The 20549-nt window shown below is 59.7% G+C and overlaps 1 protein-coding gene across 2 annotated transcripts in view; it reads left to right on the top strand.

The window, feature by feature from the left end:
- RAI1 (retinoic acid induced 1) overlaps nt 1-20549 on the top strand; it is a 69050-nt gene that overhangs the window by 28615 nt on the left and 19886 nt on the right. Inside the window, exon 2 of one of the 2 annotated variants that reach the window (XM_084536209.1) lies at nt 4713-4793. The exons of the other annotated variant lie outside the window; for it this stretch is intronic. The gene's annotated coding sequence lies outside the window, so the exon portion shown is untranslated. The remainder of the gene's footprint in view (nt 1-4712; nt 4794-20549) is intronic. 2 annotated transcript variants of the gene reach the window in all.

The raw sequence follows: 20549 nt of genomic DNA, 5'->3' as shown, positions 1-20549 counted from the left end.
TTCTCCCAGGGAACCTGCACGTGTGGGTGGGTGCCGCGGGGTTGGGCTCAGCCTCTGGGCGATGCTGGGGGGCTCAGCGCCGCCTCTCCCCCTGCCCATGGCATGTCCATGTCAACTCGCACAGCAGCTGGAGTCTGCCCCCGGTTTTTAGGACATGGAAAGTGGTTTTTAGGACATGGAAAGTGGTCAGAGCCGGGCAGAGCGTGGCTCCTGTCTCAGCCACGGGCTCCTCCTCCCCTCGCCACCTCCCCAGCTCCTCCCCGCAGCCGCCAAGACCTGGATTTTCCGCTGGGTCTCGGCGGGCAGGGAGCGGTGGTGGGTGTGCTCCCGACACTTTGCAGAGTCAAAAGCCGTCGAGTCCCTCGGAGCAGGGCACGAGCAAGGAGAAAACGGGCCAGGGGAAAGGCAAAGAGGGCAACCGCCACGGTGGCGAGGCTACGGGCTTGGGAAACAGGAGGAGACAGGGAAATTTATTAAAAACAATTAATAGCTGCTACAACCAAGGATTTAAACTGAAACCAAAGCCTTAGGGAAAGAGGAAATGAAGTGGCTTAAGATTGTTATTTTATTGCTTAATATATTTTTTTAAATATGATATGTTAAATGCAAATAAGCATTCTTACAGAGCAGGAGAGGGAGGGAATGGAAGACATGCCGGGAAAAGTGAGTGGGATCTAGGTTTTGCATCGTTCGCTGAATTACTGGCAGGTCTTTTGTAACATCTGTTAAAAATAAAACAAACATTCATTTCCATTTCTCGCTGCCTGAGATGGCTTCTGCAAAAAATTTCAACCTGTCCAGGAATTTGTCTTGAATGTTGCCCTCCCTCTCCTCACGCCTCCTCTTCTCCAGGGGAGATTTCCTTCCTGCACTTCCCAGGGGCTCCATTAGCCCCACATTAAAGCCTTTTTACTTTGCTCTAAAACTCTCCATCGAAGTAAAAGGAATTCTAATAAACCGCTGGGAAGACTCGGCTATTCACTCTTTCCATGGAAACACGGCGCTGCCTCGGAGCAGAGCTCCTCTCCACGGAGCCTGGGTCACGGCGGGAGGAGGCCGAGGAGGGATGGAGAGATGGTTTCCATTATAAGAGACCTTTTGAGGGAAATAATCGCTGCTCTCCCACCACGGAAAGCCTTCGAGATGAGGGGTTTTGGCACGCCGAGGGAGCACAACGGTGCTGGAGGGGTCGTGGCGTGCAGCAGCGACGTGCTGGGCACCCAGAAACTCATTAAAGCACCAGAGGAGCAGAAAGCCAAGCTCCCGATTCCTCTCCTAGGAAGCCTGGGGGGCAAATGGAGCTGCTGGGAGGTTTGGGATGGGGACACGGGGGCAGCAGGGAGATGGTGGGGCTGGGGGGACACTGGCAAATTTGGTGGCTCTTCGCCTAGGGCGTTGCTGCTGCACACTGGTGAACATCAAGGCAGTGCAGGCACCAGGACAACGTGTTTTTTGAGGCCCCAAAAGCCTGATTGCAGCTCGGGAGGGAGGGAAAAGGGTCTCATGGCTTCGTCCCGAGCACCAGGCAGAGCTGGTGAGGAGCAAGGTGCCGTTGACCACGATATGATGGATCTGGAGCATCCTTGTAGGCACAATCGTCCCGAGAGCTGCTGCGCTGTGAGATGAAGTTTTTTTTTAAAAAAACACCAGGAAGCTCATTAGAAATAGCCCGAAGGGCGAAGTTAGGAGATGGAAATCCATCAGATCCGCTCGGAGCTGGTGCGTGGCGCTGGGTGGGAGCTGGAGGAGGGGACGCGGGGTCCCCGCGCACCAGGAACCAAGAGTGGGGGGCGCAGGGCGCAGCCCCAGCACCGGGTGGTGGCAACCAAGAGCTGGCTGCGGGGGCTCAGCTGATGGAGAGCAACCAAACGCATCCCACATGGGAACCACAGAGCTGTGGGGCCAGAGGAGCCCGGCAGGACCCGGGCTGGGACTCATTTTTCCCACTGGGAGGAGGAGGAGGAGCAGGGAGGAAGCTTTATCTTTGTAGGTCGCCGTGGCGAGACACCTCCGGAGCCGGAGCGCCTTTGTTTTAGCAGCTCCAGAAATGACATGGCAATGAGTCATTATTTTTTTAGCCCCCAGCGGGGGGGTTGCTTCCAGGGAAGCCTCTGACTTTTCTTGGCAAGGTGAGCCCTGCCCTCCGCGCACGCGGGCGGGCGCAGGGGAGAGGCTTTTCCGTGCCACTTGTGCTGGCTCCATGGCAGCTCAGGGGCGAGATTTGCTCCTCGGAGGCAGGCGCCAGATGCGAGGGGCACGAGGGCCGTAGCCAACGCGCACGGCACGGGTTTTGGGCCGGGTTTTGTCAAAAAGAAACTTTCCCTTCGGCACAACCGCGCAGCGGCATCCTCCAGGAGCTCGGGGGCTTTAACGAGCGGCCTTAATTGCTCTGCTAGGCGACGGTTGGGCACGGTGGGGTCAGGCTGAGGGAGATGCAGCACGTCACGCACATGAACGGGGATGACGTTGGCACCGTCACCTCAGAAGTGCTGAAAAATCCCCAAATCAGCCTTTCTGAACCCGTCCGTCGCAGCCGCGGAGCTCCAGAGCTGCCGGAAAAATCCCAGCGTGTAACGCGCAAAGCGTTCGGTGGCGATTTCGTTTGCACAGGGGGCTCGTGGGGGCCTTACAGTTTCCACCTCACTCCTTGACACGAGCCAGGGTCTCAGAAACGTGAGGCTGAGATTCCCCCAAAACCACGGGATCCCAGGAGCCGGGGATTTAAAACGTGACCCGGCTGCACCGGATTGTGACTTGGTGGGACTGTGGTGTACAACTTCCAAATCCTTCGGTCTCCTCCCCATCCCACAGGAGCAGCTGGGGCTGCTGCCTGTTGGGTACATCCCACCCCAGCTTTACAGGGTTTTACTGGGTTGTACTGGGTTGTACTGGGTTGTACTGGGCTGGCAGGGTTGCGGTTGCAGCCCACAGCGCCGAATGGTGGCGGTGCAATTCCCCATGATGGGTTTGGGGCCGGTGGTTTGGGGGATAAGCACCCAGTCCCCGGAGAGCCACGAGGTCCCAGCTCATGTTCCCATCTCGCAGAGGCACACGTGGGCTGGCCGGGGTGGCCTCGAGCGCGCTGTGGGGTTGGAGCTGTGGGGCTGGGGCTGGGGAGACGAGAGCGAGCGGTCTGCTTCGTCAGCCACTGGGTCCCCTTAGGAGGATTTCGGTCTATTTTGCAGCTTGATCCGCGGTATCTCGAGTAATTAACAGGGAAAAGAGAGGGCCTGGTTATCCATCCTTCAAGAGCAAGGGGTTGAACGGAAAGGCAGCACCTTGGAAGCGGATCAAATAGCTCTCCAGCCCCCCGCGTGCCGCGCTGCGCTATCAAGGTGAACGGCTCTGCCTCAATTAGAGCAGCGCAGCCCAGAGCAGGGCTGAGCCTTTGCACCCTTTCAGCCGGAGCGAGCGCACGCGGGGCTGCACCCCGGGGTGCTGGGGCCACCCACGCCGTCCTTACCCCGCACCCGGGGTCCGTCCCCCTTTTCCTCGCCTCTGCTCCGGCTTTTTATTTCCCCTGGGGAAATAAATCAAAGCAGCGTGCGGGGAAGGAGGGCTCTTTGTTACGCTCTCCCTTTCCTCCCCATCCTCGAAGCACCCCAAAAAAAAGCGAGGGTGCCCAACGACGAGCTGCCACCGACCCCAAATCAGCCGGGCAGCGCGCACCTAAATCCCCGCAGATGCGCGGCGCCGGCAGCCTGTATTTTTCCTGTCGGTCGGCTGCAGCTGGCTGTGCCGCGCCGAGAGCTGCAGGTGTGATTTGTTCATTTGCCTCCACCCCCCCCCCGCGCTGCCTCCCCCCTTTTTTCTCCCCATCCCCGCTGCCGTGCGAGCCCACCTAGCCCAGCATCGCCCCGCTGCGGGGCCGGGGAGGTGTCGGTGGGGCGAGGGGGGGGGACACACACACGTAAGGGAAAAAGGTGTGTGGGGGGGTTAATGTGATCCTGCGAGGCTGGGAGAGGAAAAAAAAAAAAAATCAAAACTATAAAGGAGGCAGCAGCCTCCTCCTTTGCGCTCTCCCCCGCTCCAGAGGATTAAGCCTGTAAAAAAAAAAAAAGAAAAAAAAAAAAAAGAGAGAGAGAGAGGAAAAAAAAAAAATGTCTGCAGCTTTCTGTTGACCCTGCATGATGGCATTTTTGCGCTCTGTGTGCTGCCTCTGCTGATTGCTATTCCTGGCACAAACACACACACACACGCACACACACACACACCACGCACACAGCGCAGCTCGCGCGGGCACGGCAAGCCGGCGACCCGCTCCGAAAAAAAAAATAATAATAAAAAAAAAAATTAAAAAAAAATAATAAAAAATAATAAAATCCCCCCCCAGAACCCAAACAAACCCCTCGGCCGCCCCTGCCCGCCGCCGGCCGCGTCTCTGCGGGGCCAGGAGGCAGCGGCACGGTGGCCGCTCGCCCTCTCCTCCGCCCCACTTCTCACCTCGTCCCTAGCTCCACCGAGCACTTTCTCCTGTCTGCTGGAGCCGCCCGCAGCCAGAGCCCTCCACCACTCCTACCGCTGGCATTACATTTTCAGGCTGGATGCTATAGGGCCGTTTCTAATTACCTTATATCCCCTAGTGGTCTATGAATAATGGTTAGTGAAGGAGCTCGGAAGGGCTGCTGAGAAGGGAAGCGAAAAAAAAAAAAAAAAGGAAAAAAAAAAAAAAAAAAGAGAATTGTGCTATTTCTCACATTTTTTTTTCTAAGGATCTAATCTGGCTACTGTGCTCTGGAAGAGGAGGAGAGAGAGACAGCAGGAGAGAGAGGAGAGAGCAAGGAACATCGCAGGTATTGTTGCAAGCTACATCTTTGTGCTTTTTGCCTTTTTCTGTCTTTTTATCGAGGCTGCAGCAGGATTGGAGGCGGGAGGGGGTGAGGGGGGGGTTGTGCGGACGGGGCTTTCTCCGGGGTTTATTTTTCCCTTGTGCAACTCGTGTGCCGCGGCGACCGAATGGATGCACGGTGCTGGTCCGTGTGTGTGCGTGTGCGTGTGTGTGTGTGTGTCCTGCCCGCAGGGGAGGGGGCTGCTTGGCTTTGCTGGAAGTAATAAAGAAATCTGCAACCGGTCCAGAAACCCCACGGACTTGCCGACGGATGGGTGTCGGAACAAAGCTCGGGGGGGCTGAAGGCTCGGGATGTTTGTGCCTCGGCGCGGGGAGGAGACGGATGCGTTTTGCTCGTCCTGCCTCCGACTTTTCCTGAAGTTCAAATAAAAATAATAATAATAATAATAAATAAATAAATAAAAAAACAACGGGGCAGGGGGAGGCTTGGAGGGGAGGGAGGGCTGCTTCTCCTGCGGGAGCCGGCGGCGTGCACGCCGCTCGACTTGCAAAAGTTGCGGTGCCACCGCGGCCAGGCGCCTGGCTGCCCCCGCCGTTGTCTGCACGTGAGAACTTGATCTATTTTCTTTCTTTTCCTCGGTGGGCAAGCGGGGCTGGCGGGGCAGGAGAAAGGGATTTAGCGGCGAGGCAGCTGGATCCCGGGGCTCGCACATCTGGCTGTGCGTTTTGGATAGCCCCGCAGCGGGACTTCCACCTCCCCTCCCCGCTCCCTTTTCTCCCACGGCAAAATTGATCCCCCCCCAAAATTCATCCGCTGACATTAATAAACAAACAAACCAGCCAAGGACTGACGAGCCCGGGGAGAGGGGGGGGGCTCGCTTCTCCGAACCGGAGCGTGCCGGCGGCTTGGGGAAAGGGGGTGTGAGGAGAGGAGGGGGGGGGCATGTGCGCTTTTGTTTTAAATACCGAAATGGCAATGATTGAAAACATATGAATAGGATGCAATGCAGAGCGTGTGCGTTGCAGGGGGCGGGGGGAAGCTGGAAAACTGCTTATACGACAGAAGCGGAGCTTGAATGACTGTGTCGTAGATGAAAGCCGAGGGGTCTGTCCCTCGCCCGCTCGCCGGCTGCGTGTGTGCGTGCGTCTGCGGGCTGGGGGGGGTTGGAGGGGGGGGGTTGAGGAGGTGAAGAAATGATCCCAGGAGCGTGAAACCCACAGAAAAGGGGGGAAAAACCCGGAGCGAAGCGCGTGGTTATGGGCAGGGGAAGTTTGCTTTCATGGAGCCGGCTGGCCGTGCGGGGAAAGAATAAAAGGAGATGGAAATGCGCCCCTGGGGAGGGAAGGGGGAGAGGGGCGCATGGGGACGGTGGCACCTCCCGGCCACCCAAAAGGTGTCGGCGGTGCTGGTGGGGTCGGGGAGGTAGCGGAGCGTGGCCGGGGGTTCTCCAGGAGGGTTTTGATGTGTTCGGAAACGGAGCTGGAGCTGGAGATGGAAGCGACCTCCCGGGGAGCGCTGCGGTCCCCGGGGAGAGGCTCCGGAGCAGCGCCGGGGGTGCCCTTCGGTGTCTGCCCTTCCTGCCCTTCGCTGCTCGCCCTGCGTGGCCTGGCTTTTGTGTTTGTTTGCATCCGAGGAGGGGGAGAAGGGAGCCTGGGGTTGGGGAGGGGGGGTGGTGGCGAAGGCGGGGAGAAGCCGTGAGGGCGGAGAGCCGATTTAAATTGGACTTAATGGATTCCCAGGGCAGCTCTTTGAGATGAAAGTCAAAATAAGAGCCAAAGTGAATCTCGGCAGACCTGTCTGTTGCATTAGAGATGCAGCCTTCCTCTCCCTCCCTCCCTTTTTTCTTTAAAAGAGAGGGGGAGAAAAAAAAAAAAAAGAGAAAAAAAAAAAAGTGTTAGCCGCACAGAAGACAGAGTGGAGTTTCTCGTTCCTATAATGAGAGCTCTAATTGAAGAACTTACGGCCTCTTGGGAGAGCCTTTACTGATCGCTGCTTTTGTTATTCATGCCGCGCGCTGTTTTCTTGCTTTGGGGGGGCCGGCGTGAGGCTGGCTGCGCCGGGGCTGGGTGCGATGCTGTCCCCCTGTCACCCCCCCCATGGGTCCGGGTGGGTGAGGACCCCCGGCCCCACCATGCTGGGTGCCCCCAGGGTGGGCTCGGGGGCTGCTGATGGATGCGCAGTGCCCAAGGAAGCGGTGAGAGCCCCCCAGAGCGCTGCAGCCTGGCTGCGGGTGGCTCTCATCTGTGCAGGACCCCCGGGCTGTGGGATGGATCCTGCTGGGGCTCCAGGCGATAATGGGGAGCCCTGGGGGGGTTAGGGCTCGGGGGGTGGCTCATGGGGACCCGAGGGTGCTGTCTGCAGCCCCAGTGTCACCCGGAGGGGACGGGCGTCGTGCCGAAGCCACGCAGCCCCTCTGCACGCCCAGGGTGCCAGGTGGGATTGGGGAGAGTTCCCCTTTCTCCTGCCCTTTCCATCACCCAGCAAATTTGGGATGGGGACGGGCAGGGGGTCCTGCAGATGGGGCTGCCCCACAGAGGGGTCTCATCAACCCCTGCTCCCTGTGCTGGGTCCCGTTGGGCGATGGCATCTTTGTGACCGTGGGGCGGTGAGGGGTGTCCCCAAGCAGAAAGCTGCTGGGGACAGGTCCCTGCTGCCCCCGTGTCCCCCCCCTCCCAGGCCTGGAAACCTTTAGTCAGTCTCCATCGTCAGTCCCAGTCCTCCCATCGCCAGGTGTCGACACCGACAGCTTTAATTTCAGGCCTCCGGTTCTGTTGCGTCGCGCTTAGCGGTGATCCCCAGATGCCACCAGGCTTTGCAACCCGCTCCGTGGGCAGGTCACCGTCCCCATTTTGCAATGGGGTGGCTGGCCAAGCAAGGGACAAGGGGATTGGGGGTCCAAGGTGTCATCCAGCCTTCAGTGGAGGAGCTGGGAGGGCAGCTGGAGCTGCTGCTTTGCCAGGAAAGCTCCCGCTCTGGTCCCTCCGTGCCCTCGGTGCCAACAGCAGTGGATGCGCCCGGTCTTTCTGCAGCTTTTGCCCGAGCAAGTCCCATCATCCATTAATTCCGAGCCCGTACGGTGCCAGGGCCAAAACCTGCTCCGGTGCCAGAGCTCCTATTGCTTTTGATGACTTTGGAGGTTTACCAGCGTGTGCGGGCAGGGAGCTCGGTGCCCGTGGCTGCTGTCCCCGTCCTTGCCTCGCCGAGTGACCTCGCCTGGCCCAGACACCTCTCGCCCTCCCGGGCGCCTTCATTTTTGGGCAGGCAGGACCCCGCAGTCATGGCACACAGCTTCTCCTCCAGCCCAGCATCCCAGCCCCAAGCTGAGGCTGGAAAAGCTGCCGCTGGGGGCTCATCTCGAGGGCTCCTTTCTGGATTTGGGAGATCGCCGAGCTCCGGCGGCTTGGAGCAGCGCGCTCCCGCTCCCCCTGCAAGGCAGCGTGAGCAGCCACGGGCAGTGGATATCTTGACACCCCGTCAATCCGAGCCTTTTCCAGCAGCAGTCTCTGAAGGCTGGCACTCTGCTGCACACAAGAAAACAAGTGAGAAGAGGGGGGGAGGCGAGAGCAAGCCTTCGCAGCCGACAATCGATAATTGTAGTGTCAGTCACCGCCTGTGAAGTTCCTGCATCGCACTTGCACTTGGAGGGGGGAGCAAGGGAAGGGAAGGGAAAGGGAAGGGAGGGGATGGGGGGGGGGGGCTCTGCCCCGGCCCCCGCGCAGCCGCCGCGGGCTGGGGAGCAATTGCAGGGGGCGAGAGCCTGGCCCCGAGCAGCGCGCGGGAGCCTCCCGCTGCATTACTCACCGCTTGATGTAGCTTGAACCTTTCAACTCCCTCCCCTTGGGGATGGAGCGGGCTGGGCAGGAGGTGTCGACAGAGCAGGGAGAAATGCTCTGCGGTCTTTGGTTTGAGGGATTTTTTTTTTTTTTTTTTCCTTTTTGTTTTTTTTTTTCCCCTTTCCCACCCCTCTCCGTGTGCGTTTTGGGGGAGGGGGTCTAGTGTCCTCCACAAAAAAAAAACAGAAAGAAATCCTTAAAAAACAAAACCAAAACAACAACAACAACAACAAAAAAAAAACCACCGAGCCAGCTCCCCCTCATGTGCCTGAGCAAAAGGCAAGGCAAAAGATCAAGGAATTCTTCCTTTTGTGCAGCTCTCGAGACCAAAGATCCGCTGGTGAAAAGGGGAGGCTCAGAGTACCAGGCACACACAAGTCTTAAAGGAGTCTTCCCTTTTGTCTCCAAGGCGATCAGCCGGTGAAGGGATCCACCAATTAATTAAAAAATTGCGCTGTCTTGATTGAGTTATTCCTGCTCGCATCCCCACCTGCCTATCAAAAGGCTGGGAAGGGCAGAAGGAAATTCCTGCTTCCTTCCAGAGCCACCAGACACCCCCCTCGCTCGTGTTTTATCCCGGGCAGCAGAGGAAATAAAAATGGGAACGGCTGGCACGGTACCCACAGAGACCCCTCCACAAACGAGGCCATCGTTGGACTGTTGGGGAGCAGAATGAGCAGATTTACATCGCAGGAATGGGCCAAATTGTGGCTGTAACTCCGTGAAGCTGATGGACATCCATTGGAGATGAATTTGGCCCAAAGTCTCGCTCCGGCTCTGTGGGGAATTCGCCGGCTCCCCGCCTCGGTTGAGCCAAGAGGCGTTCGGATGGGTTTGGTGCGGCTGTGTTACGCCCCGGTGGTGGAGCAGGGTTAAAAAAATCACCACTGGTTGTGTCCCTGGTGCCAAATCACCGTAAATACGCGTAGATCTGTCAAGTCGTTCACGACTTCTACCACATTTACCACTGAGAACATTTCAGAGGGGTAGATTTATCTGCAGGGGCCGTGCAGAAGGCTCTGCGTGTGCTTTGCCAAAGAGGCTTGAGCTCCAGCTTGTTTTGGGGGGAAACATCCTCAATAAATCCCTTCGAGCCCGATCCGGGGTTCGGTTTGTTGCCTTGCAGCCAGACCTCGCTTCCTCCGCTTCATTGTCATCTCCTCTTAGTCACCGCTCGATGCCTCACCAGGGGACACCGCTCCTGCCGCATTTATGGCAGCGACAAAAAGCTGTGCTTGGGGCTTGTGCTGTGGTGGGGAGGGACGTTTAGTGTCAGGGAGGCTTTTCCCGTTCCCATTCTTCGTTGACATGCGGTCTTTGCGGAGGGCAGGTTGGGCACCGCACGCGTCCCACGTGCTGGGGATGCCCCGTGGCACCTCCAGGTCCCATCCAAGCTGGGCCACCTCAGCTCCCATCACCCAGGCTCCCAGGTGGAGAGGGTGAATGAAAATAAGATGCTACAGACAGGAGGAAGGAATAATTAATAATGTTTATGGCTGCTGGCTGGCGAGCGCATGGACACCCCGTGGTCCATCCCCCGGCGTGCTGCGGGGCACGGCCGCCCCCGTTCACCGCATCCTTTGTGCCTAAACCCCATCCCCGCCTAGTCCTGTCCCAGCGTGTCCTTCACCATGAGCAGCGCTGTAGGATCTCCAGCTCCTGCTAACCCTTTCAGCTGCCTTTCAGCAGCCTGTATTCTCCGGAGGAGAGCGTAGTCCTATCATAGCATGTCCTTCACCGTGACTGCTGCTGCGCGAGCGGCGCGGCGCGGGGCTCTAATACCCTGTAATTCACTGTGACTGCTGTGGCAGGACCTGCGCCGCGCTGCGCTGCGGCACGGCTCCGCTGCCTTCGCCTCCTGCCTCGCCTGCGGGCTGCCTGGCCCCGCAGACGGGGCAGGGACACAGGGCACGGGTGGCAGCGGCGGTGACGGGGACGTCGGAGGTGCTCCAAGGGTGCTGAGCCCGCGGCCACGTCCTGTTTGCACCTCCCGGGGTGAGGTCCCAAAGGGGACGGGGATACAGGTGGGTGGCACGGGGTGCAGCCCGGTGGGAGCACGGCGGGGTGAGAAATGGCCCTGAGATGAGAAAAAGGCATGGTTCCTGCGGGTGGCTCTCCGGCGGCGTAATAAATGTCAAAAGCCCTGCGCACACAAAGGAGAAGGGGACATTTGGCTACCGAGAGCGTTTGTTCCAGGAGCTGATTTACTTTGAAGACTTAAAGCGTTCTCTGATGCTTCCCTCTCCGCTGGTTAACCCTGTTACTTTGCCAGTTAAATAGAAATGCAGCCGTCGTCAATAAAGCCCTTCTGGAGGCTCGGCTGTATAAATTCGCCGAGCCTTTCTCTTCCCAAGCACTTCCGAGCAGAGGTGCCGTGCCGGGCATCGCTCCCGCTTCTTTCCCAGCCTGCTCAGCCTCTCTGCCACAGCAGGTCCCAGTCCCCGCAGCTTTTATAATGGGATGAACTGGGAGGGACCACGAGGGACAAGGGCTGAAGGCGTGACGTTGTTTGGAAAGCCAGGGGGTGGCGTTTCTGCTTCGACACCCCTGCAGACCAGGAGCGCTGGGTAAAAACCGAATTTGGCTCCATGGTTTTCCTCCCTCCCTCTCCCCGCTGCTTCCCCCAGCAGCAGCGCCTGCTACGTCTCTGCAAGCAGCCCTGAGGAGAGCAGGGATCATTAGCTGGAAGGATCAGCTGAGATAGTTTCTTAAAAGGATTGTCTGATTCCTCTATTGATCAGCCTGATTTAAAAGGGGGAGCTGGGTCAGGGGGGCATAAATTATCCTTGAAGGAGGGGTGAAGGCCTCGGAGGCGGCGCTGCACTTAGCTGCAGTGCTGAGGAATGTGTCTAGCTGGAGGGACACGAAGAGCTGAGCGCCGTGGCTGCCGGCCAATTCAGGTCTCCTCCACGCCGAGCTGGGAATCGAGTCAAGGGAAGCGCACCGAAACTCGCTCGGAGCCTCAGCAGCCACCGGGCTGGTGGGGACGTGGGGTGAAGGGGTTGAAAAACGTGGCCCCTGCTTTCTATCCGGCTTGTGCCCCGTGTCCCCGGGGGGCTCCGGGCACCGCAGAGCTGTCCCCACGTGGTGGTGGTGGTGGTGGTGGTGGTGACGGGCTCCCTGTGTGGTCTCCGGCGAGATGCTGAGCCCCGGGAGGTTCCTGCCTCCGCAGCACGAGGCTAATCTGCAGCCTGAGGTTGCTGCTTTCCTCTCTTGTGATCGCTGCCTGGGGCTCCTGCCTCGGGGGTCACGGGGCTCCCAGCCCTCTCCTTTGTCCCCCCCTCCAGCCTCAGGGAGCTCGGAGGCGCGTGGGGACCCGCGGGGGCCGTGCCCCCGTCCCCGTTGGTCACGGAGGATAAACCACGGGGTTTATCTCTGCTCCACGGGCACGGATCACCACGAAGGACGGGTCCCATTCGGGGGGCACCGAGCCCAGCACCCCAGCTCGTTGTGCAGTTAATCCTTGCAGCACGTGCTCAGCTCCTTGGGCAGCCGGGGCTGCCGGAGCGTAATTACTATTCACTCAAGGTAGGGCTACCCGAGCACATGATAGCACAAGCAGATTACCTCCGAGCTGCTGGGCAGTGGCGTTTTTATCTGTCTGGGTGCGGGGAGCACCCGTTTCCCCAGCACCTCTGCCCGCTGAGCACCCCCTGTGCCGGGCTCAGCACCCGGCAGCCTGTGATTCCTGCTGCTCTGTGCCCAGGGGGGCATTTGGGCTGGAGCAGAGGGGGGCTCGAGGCCAGGGGTGCTGCAGGTGGGATGGGAACTGCTGCCCTTCGAGGTGCACACAGCCTCAGGCCCCTGCTTTCATCATCGGTGATGGTGGAGCCTCCCCGTGCATGGGTTGGCAGCTGCTTGGGGTTTGCGTTTGCATCACAAGCTGTGCTGGCTTGGGGTTGAACCAGGGGGACGTGCAGTGGGGTTGTGCCTCGAATTTGGGGCTCCCCCAGCTGTTACGGGCTGGCTGATGGAGAGGAACACTTGTGGGATGCTGCAGCCTCCTCCGAATGGGGTTCGTGCCCCTCGCAGCCCTACTAGGGTCTGTTCCCACTGAGCCCCACTCCCTTTATTTCCGTCTGCGCTACAATAAAACGACGCAAGAAACGGGGTGGCTGGGCCATAACCGGGGTGAATCAAAGCAGAACTGGGGCCGGGGGGAGCCTGAGCTGCCCCCCACGGGCCCGTGGGCTCGGGCCCTGTGGCAGTGGCCACCGGCAAGCGGCCGCTGGGCCGGCATTATCCTGAAAATGTCACCGGGATGCCAGCCCGCCGCTCCGCGCCAGGACGCGGTGGGAGGCGATGACTCGGCTTGCTGGCATTGGCTACCATTTTAGAGGAAATGTGGAGCGGCGGGTAATTATTTCTCCTTCTTAATTGAAATTTCAGCCTCAGTGGTTTGCTAGAACGTGCGGGAGAAGGAGCACAGGCGAGCGTGACACACGCGGCGGGCTCGCCACGGGCCGAGGGGGAGAGCGGGCGCAGGGAGCCCCCGAGCTGGCAAAGCATCACCTGGGGACCACCACGGGGAAGGGATTTCCAAAGCCCCCCACATTCCCCTCCTGCCCCTCGGTTTGCAACGGGCAAACAACCCTTAAAATGCAGCGGTTTTAATGTTTTACAGAGGGGGAGGGGGCGTGGGGGGGTGTTTGCTTTATTGTTTCTTTATTCCTCTATTTTGCTTGGGATGGAGGGCCAATTAAATGAAATTACGCGCTGCAGTCTGGCACCCCGCGCCGGCTCGGAGCAATCAGGTGTAACGCAGCATGGCTGATGAGAGCCAATCAAGATGTATAAATGAGGTGTTGACATTCAAACAGCAGGTACCCGCGCCGCCGAGAGCCAGCCGCGCTCGCTGGCTGTCGGGACCGCGCGACCGAGCCAGGCGCGGGGCTGCGGCACGCAGCACGAGGGCTGCAACCTGGCGGGGCACCCGGGCTCCTCCCCGGCCCTGGATCCTTTTTTTTTTTACGAAGCAGGGCGGTGGGAGAAAGGGGCTGGGTGCCCGCAGACCCGCTGCCCGGTGCCGCCACGTCCCCGCGTCCCACCGGATCGTTGGCACCGCTCCCGGGGTCGCTTTTGGGGAAACCGAGGCGCGGAGCAAGGTGGGGGCTCTGAGGTCGGCCTGGCTTTACGGGGAGAGCCAAAGGTTAGGGGATTTTGCGGGGTTGATGAGGTTGGAGGACAGGAGGAGGGTTTTGGGGGCTGCTGGTGCAGGATGTGGCCCCGTAGTGGGTTGAACCCGGTGCCGGTGCCGCCGCACCGAGCGGATCGAAGGCGCTCGGGGGCCGTCCGGGGAGGAGAAAGCAGCTCCGTGGCGATCAACCTCATCAGCATTTCCTGTCTCACGATGGAGAAATGGCATGTGGTGAGAGGCTCTAAAAATAGGCTCGGCAAACTTTTAACCGCATTTGCAGATGTTAAAGGTAAAACCGGAGCGAGCCGGGGAGAAAACACGCCCTGGCCGTGCCTCGGCGGCGTTCACCCAGGGCCATCCGGGGTGGGGACAGCCACCCCCAAGGGGGGGGACAGAGGGGCTGAGCCACCGTCTGGCCTCCCCGCTCTGCTCTGCGTCCCCGTTAGGCGCGCTGGGGAAGGCATTAGGAGCAGGAGCACGTAGAGGCAGGCTCTGTCTAACAGCGCTGCCGGCTGACCCTGATTTGTAGCAGGGCTGAGCGCGGAGGCTCGCTGTAGCGTTACAGCTCTTCCTGTGGTAATCGCCGGCACGCGGTCACACGCACAGCGCTGCCGGCGGCACGGGGAGGGGACGGGGAGCAAAGGAGAAGTGGCTGCGGCGCGAGGGGCACGGGTGCCACTTGGAGAGGGCACGCCGGGACGCGCGCGCGCTGCCGCGGCGTGAGCGGCGTGGGCAGCGGTGCTGTTTGGCCACCCAGCGCCTGTCCCCATCCCTGTGTCACCCCAGTGTCCCTGCAGAGTCATTTGGGGACAGCGGGCAGGACTGCCAGCTCTGCTCCCAGCTGATGTTTCACCTCCCCAGGTCTCCGCCAGGTGATGAATGTCAGGGGGGTGCCAACCTGCGCCCACCCCACCGGCACGGTGGTGTCAGTGAGGTCCCCGTGCGCCATCCCAGGGCCGTGGCCATCTCCTCGTGTTCATCCCTGGGGACTTGCGCAGGGAAAAGCCCTGGGTGGAGATGCAAATCCCGAGCATCGAGCCAGGCTCTGGCACTGCTGGCTGTGCCCGCAGAGGGCTGTCAAGGCGCGCTTTGCCCTGGTGAGGTGGAGGCTGGAGCTGTGCCACCGCCCCGGCACTGCCGCGCTCGTGGGCGCACCATGGGCACCGCCGTGCTTGGGAACCTCCTAGGTTGGCCTGGACCCTGGGAATGATGAAAGACCAGGAGGGAGAAACATGAAAGGGAAGAAAATGAGATTCCTTGGGTTACCTTAGTGACCCAGCTTCTGTGTCCTGCTGTCCGACACTGCCTCTCATTACCTGCCCTCCTGCTCGTAATTACTGCATCGTCGTGGCTGGGCTCGGGGTGATGGTTTGGGGGAGCCTTCACCAGCCTTTACCTGCAGCCCCGGAGGGGATAAATTGCCCTTCAGAGTTTTATTTGGCTTGAAAAATTAAAAACTGACCCTCAAGCAGGCGCAAGCTAGGTGAGTGTCTCACAGCCGGGGTGCCGGGGGGCAGTGCTGGTCCTCAGGGTGCTCCTGCAGCAGCAGGGGGCAGGCAGCCAGGGCAGGGTCAATTTTTTGGCAAAAGGCATCACCTCTCCGGGCAGAATAACAGCGGGGAGCAGGGGCAGGCAGACAAGGAAATCCGTTTTATCAGACGCCGCATATTTTATGAAAGCACATTTCAGCTCTTCAGCCTTGGAAAGCTTTTCATACCCTTTAATTTTCTAATAAAAAGGAATTACGTTTGCTGAAAAGCCAGTAACAAGATTCACTGTCATTGTCTTTTGTACAGACCATAATTCCTGTCTTGGGTGCCTGCCTGCAGCCCGGGTGTGTGGCCCGAGGTGTGGGCCCCGCGTGAGCTCCCCGGGGTGCTGGGGGCGAAGGGGCACATCCACGTGCCCAGCGTGCTCCGAGCTCACACACGTGCCAGGCTTCACGCCGGCTGGACGGGAACAGAATTGGGTGCTCAGCACCACTGGACATCACCCCTCTGCCCCAAACCCTCCGGCACCCCAACCTACAGCTCCATTCCCCACCCTGGCAATGGAGCAGCACCCAGTGGGATTTCCAGGGTGCCTCCAGCACAGCCCAGGTGTGCAGGAGCTGCCAGCTCCCGTGCCCTGGCCCTACGGGGATGTCCCTTCCTGGCACTGTTTGATGCAGGGGGGCTGTCCCCATCCCGGCCCCCCATAAGTCCCCAAAACCTCAGAAGAGCTGGCGGCAGCCTAGGAGCTCCGCGGCGTGGCCTTGCTTCCTCCAGCTCCTCTTTTGGAGGCTGCAGCCTTGAACCAAGCAGCAAAATGGGGAATCTGGTGCTAAATTAGTACCTGAGAGCGGCGCAATGCCCAGGCTGGGAAAACTGCTGGTTTCTGAAGGAGACTTTTTAAGGTCGTTGGGATGGATGGCCCAGGTCGGGCTTACACAAAAGTCAGAGCAAGCAGATGGCTCTGCGGCTGGCAAACGAGCTTGCACAGAGGCTCAGCTCGGTGATCCTGGTGGTTCCCATCCTTCCCAGGCTGGGCACCAGCCCTGCACCTCCCGCAGGCTTTTATCCCCCTTGTAGGGTGCAGGACCCGTCCGTGCCCAGGTGAGGAGGAGGCGGCGGGCAGCGTGCTGCGCCGGGCGGCCCCGCGCCATCAATGCCCCATTCACAGCCACCATCAAAGGGCGTTTGTGCGGGGAGCCAGGGGATTCATTACTCACTCCTCACCATTTGTTCGGCTCCTGCTCCGAAAGGAAAAGAAGAAAACGCTCGAGCTGGCCCTGTTGGGAAGCAGACGCGCCGCAGCGGGGCTGGGGACGGCACCGAGGGACCCCGACCCCATGGCGCATCCCGGCCATGCTGGTGGTGGTGGGAGCTCTCCGCGGGCTCTCTTGCTGCTCGATGCCCTCCCGGTGCTCTGACCGTGGCCGTGCCGGTGCCATGCGAGCCCCCGGCGCGCTGCCACGTGGCGCTGGAGCCGCGATGGCGCTGCCGCCGGCGCTGCTGCTCCCTCGGCGATGCTCATTTGAAGTTCCAGCTCGCAGGCTGGGCTCGCGCAGGGGGGATGCAGAAGCAGCCCGCAAACAGAAATAAATATCTTTCGCTCTCTCCCCCCCCCACCCCCCCCTCCATCCGTTTCTCATTTCCATTCTTACTTCCCAGCTGGTTTTGAGGGGGGTTCGGGTTTTCAAAGCTTTCCGTAAACGTGTGTAACAATAGGAAGCGTTGCCTTTTAGCCTGCGGCCGGCACAGTTTTAAATGAGGTCCCAGGTAGTCATGGTTACCTCTCCTCTTCAGTAAGAGATGACTTTTATTTCCTGCCTTTTGTATTTGCACATCTCAGATATACATTCTCCCAAACCATAATTGGTATTCACGGATAGACGGGGCCGCGGGAGCACGCCACCGGGAGAGGGGACGAGCCAGATGGACACGGGCGTCAAGGTCTCCGAGCCCCCAGACACCAGGAAATCTTCATTTCCCCTCCTTTTTCCTCCCCGGGAAGGGCAGGGGGGGCAGACCTACCTGCCTGCAGCCCCGGGCCTCATCCTGATCCCCCCTCCCTCGCGTTATCCACCGTTGGGTTCCTCCCATCCCCATCCATGAGGCTGCGGGGGTCCTGCCCGTGCCAAGGGGCTCCGTCCCCCCGTCCCACCCTTTTAATTTTGGGGTGGCAGGAGGGCACGCGGAGCTGCGGGAGCATTCTCCAGCAGCGGGCACAGCGCGTGTGCGAGGGAGGGAGAAGCGCTCGGCGGTGATTGATGAAAGATCATAGCCTCATTCCACAGGATCATTGCTCAGAGTGTGGGCAAAGCTGCGCGTCCCAGGGGGACCATCGCCGGGATGCGTGCGAGCCTGTGTTTCAGGGCAGAGGGGATGGAAAGCCACATATTTCATGCCTCTTTTTTTTTTTTTTTTTCCTCTCTCCCTTTCTCTCCAAAGCACCAGGAAAACAAAACAAAAAAAAAAAAAACAACACAACACCCGAGCTGTCTAATCAGAGACAAGCAGATTCCACCCACTTCCTTGGAAAACTTGCATTTGCTAGGAAATCATCTAGCTGCATTTACAGCAAGCAGAGTGCCCCAGCGGTAGCTCGTGCCTTTCTGGCAGGATGATAACCAGCGCTGAACAATTACTGCGATGTAACGGTAGCAGCAGACATATTGGCTTTTCTCAGCCAGCAGGAAAGAATTTGCAAAACTAAGCAGGCGGCTGGAGCAGCTCGCGCTCGCAGCTCCGGGTGCGCGGTGCCGGGGATTCGCAGCTCACCATATTTGCTGGTGGCAGCATATCAGTGACTCGCACGCCGCATGCACCTGGGCTCCTATTTACATTTTTTGCAGGGGAAGGGCCCAGCTCTGCTCCCTGGAAAATGCCTCCGGTTGGCAGCTTCCCCGCTCCCCTCGCACGCACGCAGCCCTCCAGGTGTGTGCGCGCGCGCGCTCGGCCGGTGGGGAGAAGCTGTTTGCCTTCTTGTGTTGTTTTTTTGTTTTTTTTTTGTTTTTTTTTCCTAATGAGAAAAATGTGTTCTCGTCGAGGAGGTTGTCCTTAAAAAATACAGGGCTGGGAAGAAAGGCAGCCGGCTCCGTGACATTTACCTCTGTGGGGCTGTGTTTGATGTGTGGCGCCCGGGAGCCTGCCCAGTGCCAGCGCGGGGAGCAGCAGGATGAGTGCCGGTGCTCCCGGCACAGAAACCACCGTGGGCACAGCCCCAAATTCCTCCTCAGGGCAAAGCTCACTTGCTGGCTTTGACTCCTGCCCAATTCCCCTCTCAGGTGGGCACGTGGGGGGGTTGCTGGAGCGACTCCCATCGTGCAGAGGCTTTGATCCTTCCTGGGGAAACCTCTCCCCAGCTGCAGGTCGTGCACGCACCCGTGGCTCCTGAGCGCAGGGGAGGTGGAGAAGTCACTTCTCCCTATCCTCACCGCAGATTTTGGCCAGGTTCTGCTCGCATTCCCTGCTTCGGCGTGCTCGCAGCGATCCCCTTCCCATCCAGAGCATTTCTCCGAGGTGGAGAAGTGGCAGGGTTTGGGCGAGGATTCGCACCCTGCTCCGTGTGGACTCCGTGCTGCGCTCACCGGCCCCGCTCGGGATGCAAACTGCACATCAGTTGCACCAGCAGCTGATGGAGACTCCAGTATATTAGCAGCATTAATTAAGTTACAAAAATTATGCATGTTATCAGTTATGAGACGACCTTTCATAAACTCAGTTATTAAAGCAATAAAGCATGACCCGCTGGTCCTAACCAGTTTAATGGCTGGCTAAGAGTGCGGTTTTTCACATAATACTTTTAGCAGGTCATTAGCTGAGCAATAAGATAACATGGAGAGCCTAAGTGATGCGCTTGAGCAGCAGCAGAGATGGACACGCTCTCGATGGGGGGGGACGGGGGCTGGGGTCACCCGTCCTCCCGCGCCGCTTGCCAGGCGTGACCGGTGCCGATGCGCTCGGAGGCTGCTTGGGGAGGGTGACCCACGGCTGCTGCCGGGGCTGTGCAGTGCCAAAATCCCAGGATTGTGGCCAAAACCATCCCTGGGGATGCTCTGGGGCAGCTACGGGGTGGTGTTGGCTCTTTTGGAGCCCCGATATTGCCACCGAAGTGCTCTGTGTCAAAGGGATGTGGGGGTGTCACGACGTGGCCACCCCAGAGCTGCTGGCTGTGGCTGCTGGGTGCTAACAGACCCTGTCCCTGTGTGGGGTTAGGGTGGGTGGTGGAGCCTGCGTTCCCCTGATCTTACTCAATGAATGGTGCTGCTCTCACTGCGCTGAGACCCCCCCAATTTGGGGATGCCCAGCGTGGGCCCTGTGTCCCCGCCGTGCCGCTGCAGCGCCCGCTGGAGCCACGCCACGTGCCCAGGGCCACCAGGAGACAGCCACCGAGCCCAGGCCACCAGCTCCTGCTCCCTCCACGTGCCGGGGCTGTCACCGAGCACATCCTGGCCGGGTTCAGTGCCCGTCCTACCCACAGCCCCAGCACGGCACCTGGAGAGCCGCTGCACGCCACCAACCCCCCCAGCGCCCCCAGAGCGCTTTTCCCTGTCCCCATCAGACGTTTCCAAGCACTGACCCTCTCCATAAACAAAGGAGAGGGAGAGGGAGGGTGGCTGGCATGTTAATATACTCTCCCCCCCTCTTTTCCTCCCTTCATCCCTCTGGGAAAGGCCTTTGCAGATATAAGCAAACCTTGATTAAAAGCTGCCTGACAGGCAACGGCAGCAGCAAGCAGCAGGCAAGGAAGCTCTCCAAGTCCAAAGGGAGCTGCTTCTGCTGCTGCCGCTGCTGCCTCCATTCTCAGATGTCCCTGATCCTTTAATCAATCACAGCCGCGGAAGAGAAGAGCAAACACACATGCTGAGGCAGAGGTATGTGCATGCATTCATTCCAGCCGGAGCCCAGGCACCAGGGCGGACGCACGCCTTCGGCTGCGGACACGGGGCTGATCCCACTCGAGGAGCTGGCCCCCGCTCCCCCAGGGCCACCAGGGCCGTGTCCCCGTCCCCAATCTCCATGTGGGACCCGATCGGGGCGCGCTGAGGAGTCGGATGGGTGCTGGGGTGGCCGCAGTGCCCAAGACATCTCCAGGAGGGGCTGCTCCCCGGTGCTGAGCAGCAAGCAGGGGGGCTGAAAGAGGGGAACACGTTGGGTTTTGGGGAGCTGTGGGAACGGGGACGGTTGCGGGACCTGGATCAGCCCCGTGCTGCCCAGCACACCTCGCCGCCCAGCACCCAAATCCATCCGTCCTTTGGTGCTCAGGCACGTGGTGGCCGGGGGTCTCTTCGCCTCCATCCCCGCG

This window comes from Aythya ferina (genome assembly GCF_964211825.1).
Source record: "Aythya ferina genome assembly, chromosome: 15".
Lineage (NCBI taxonomy): Eukaryota > Metazoa > Chordata > Aves > Anseriformes > Anatidae > Aythya > Aythya ferina.
Note: the sequence above shows the minus strand (reverse complement) of the source record. Positions and strands in the feature narration are given on the sequence as shown.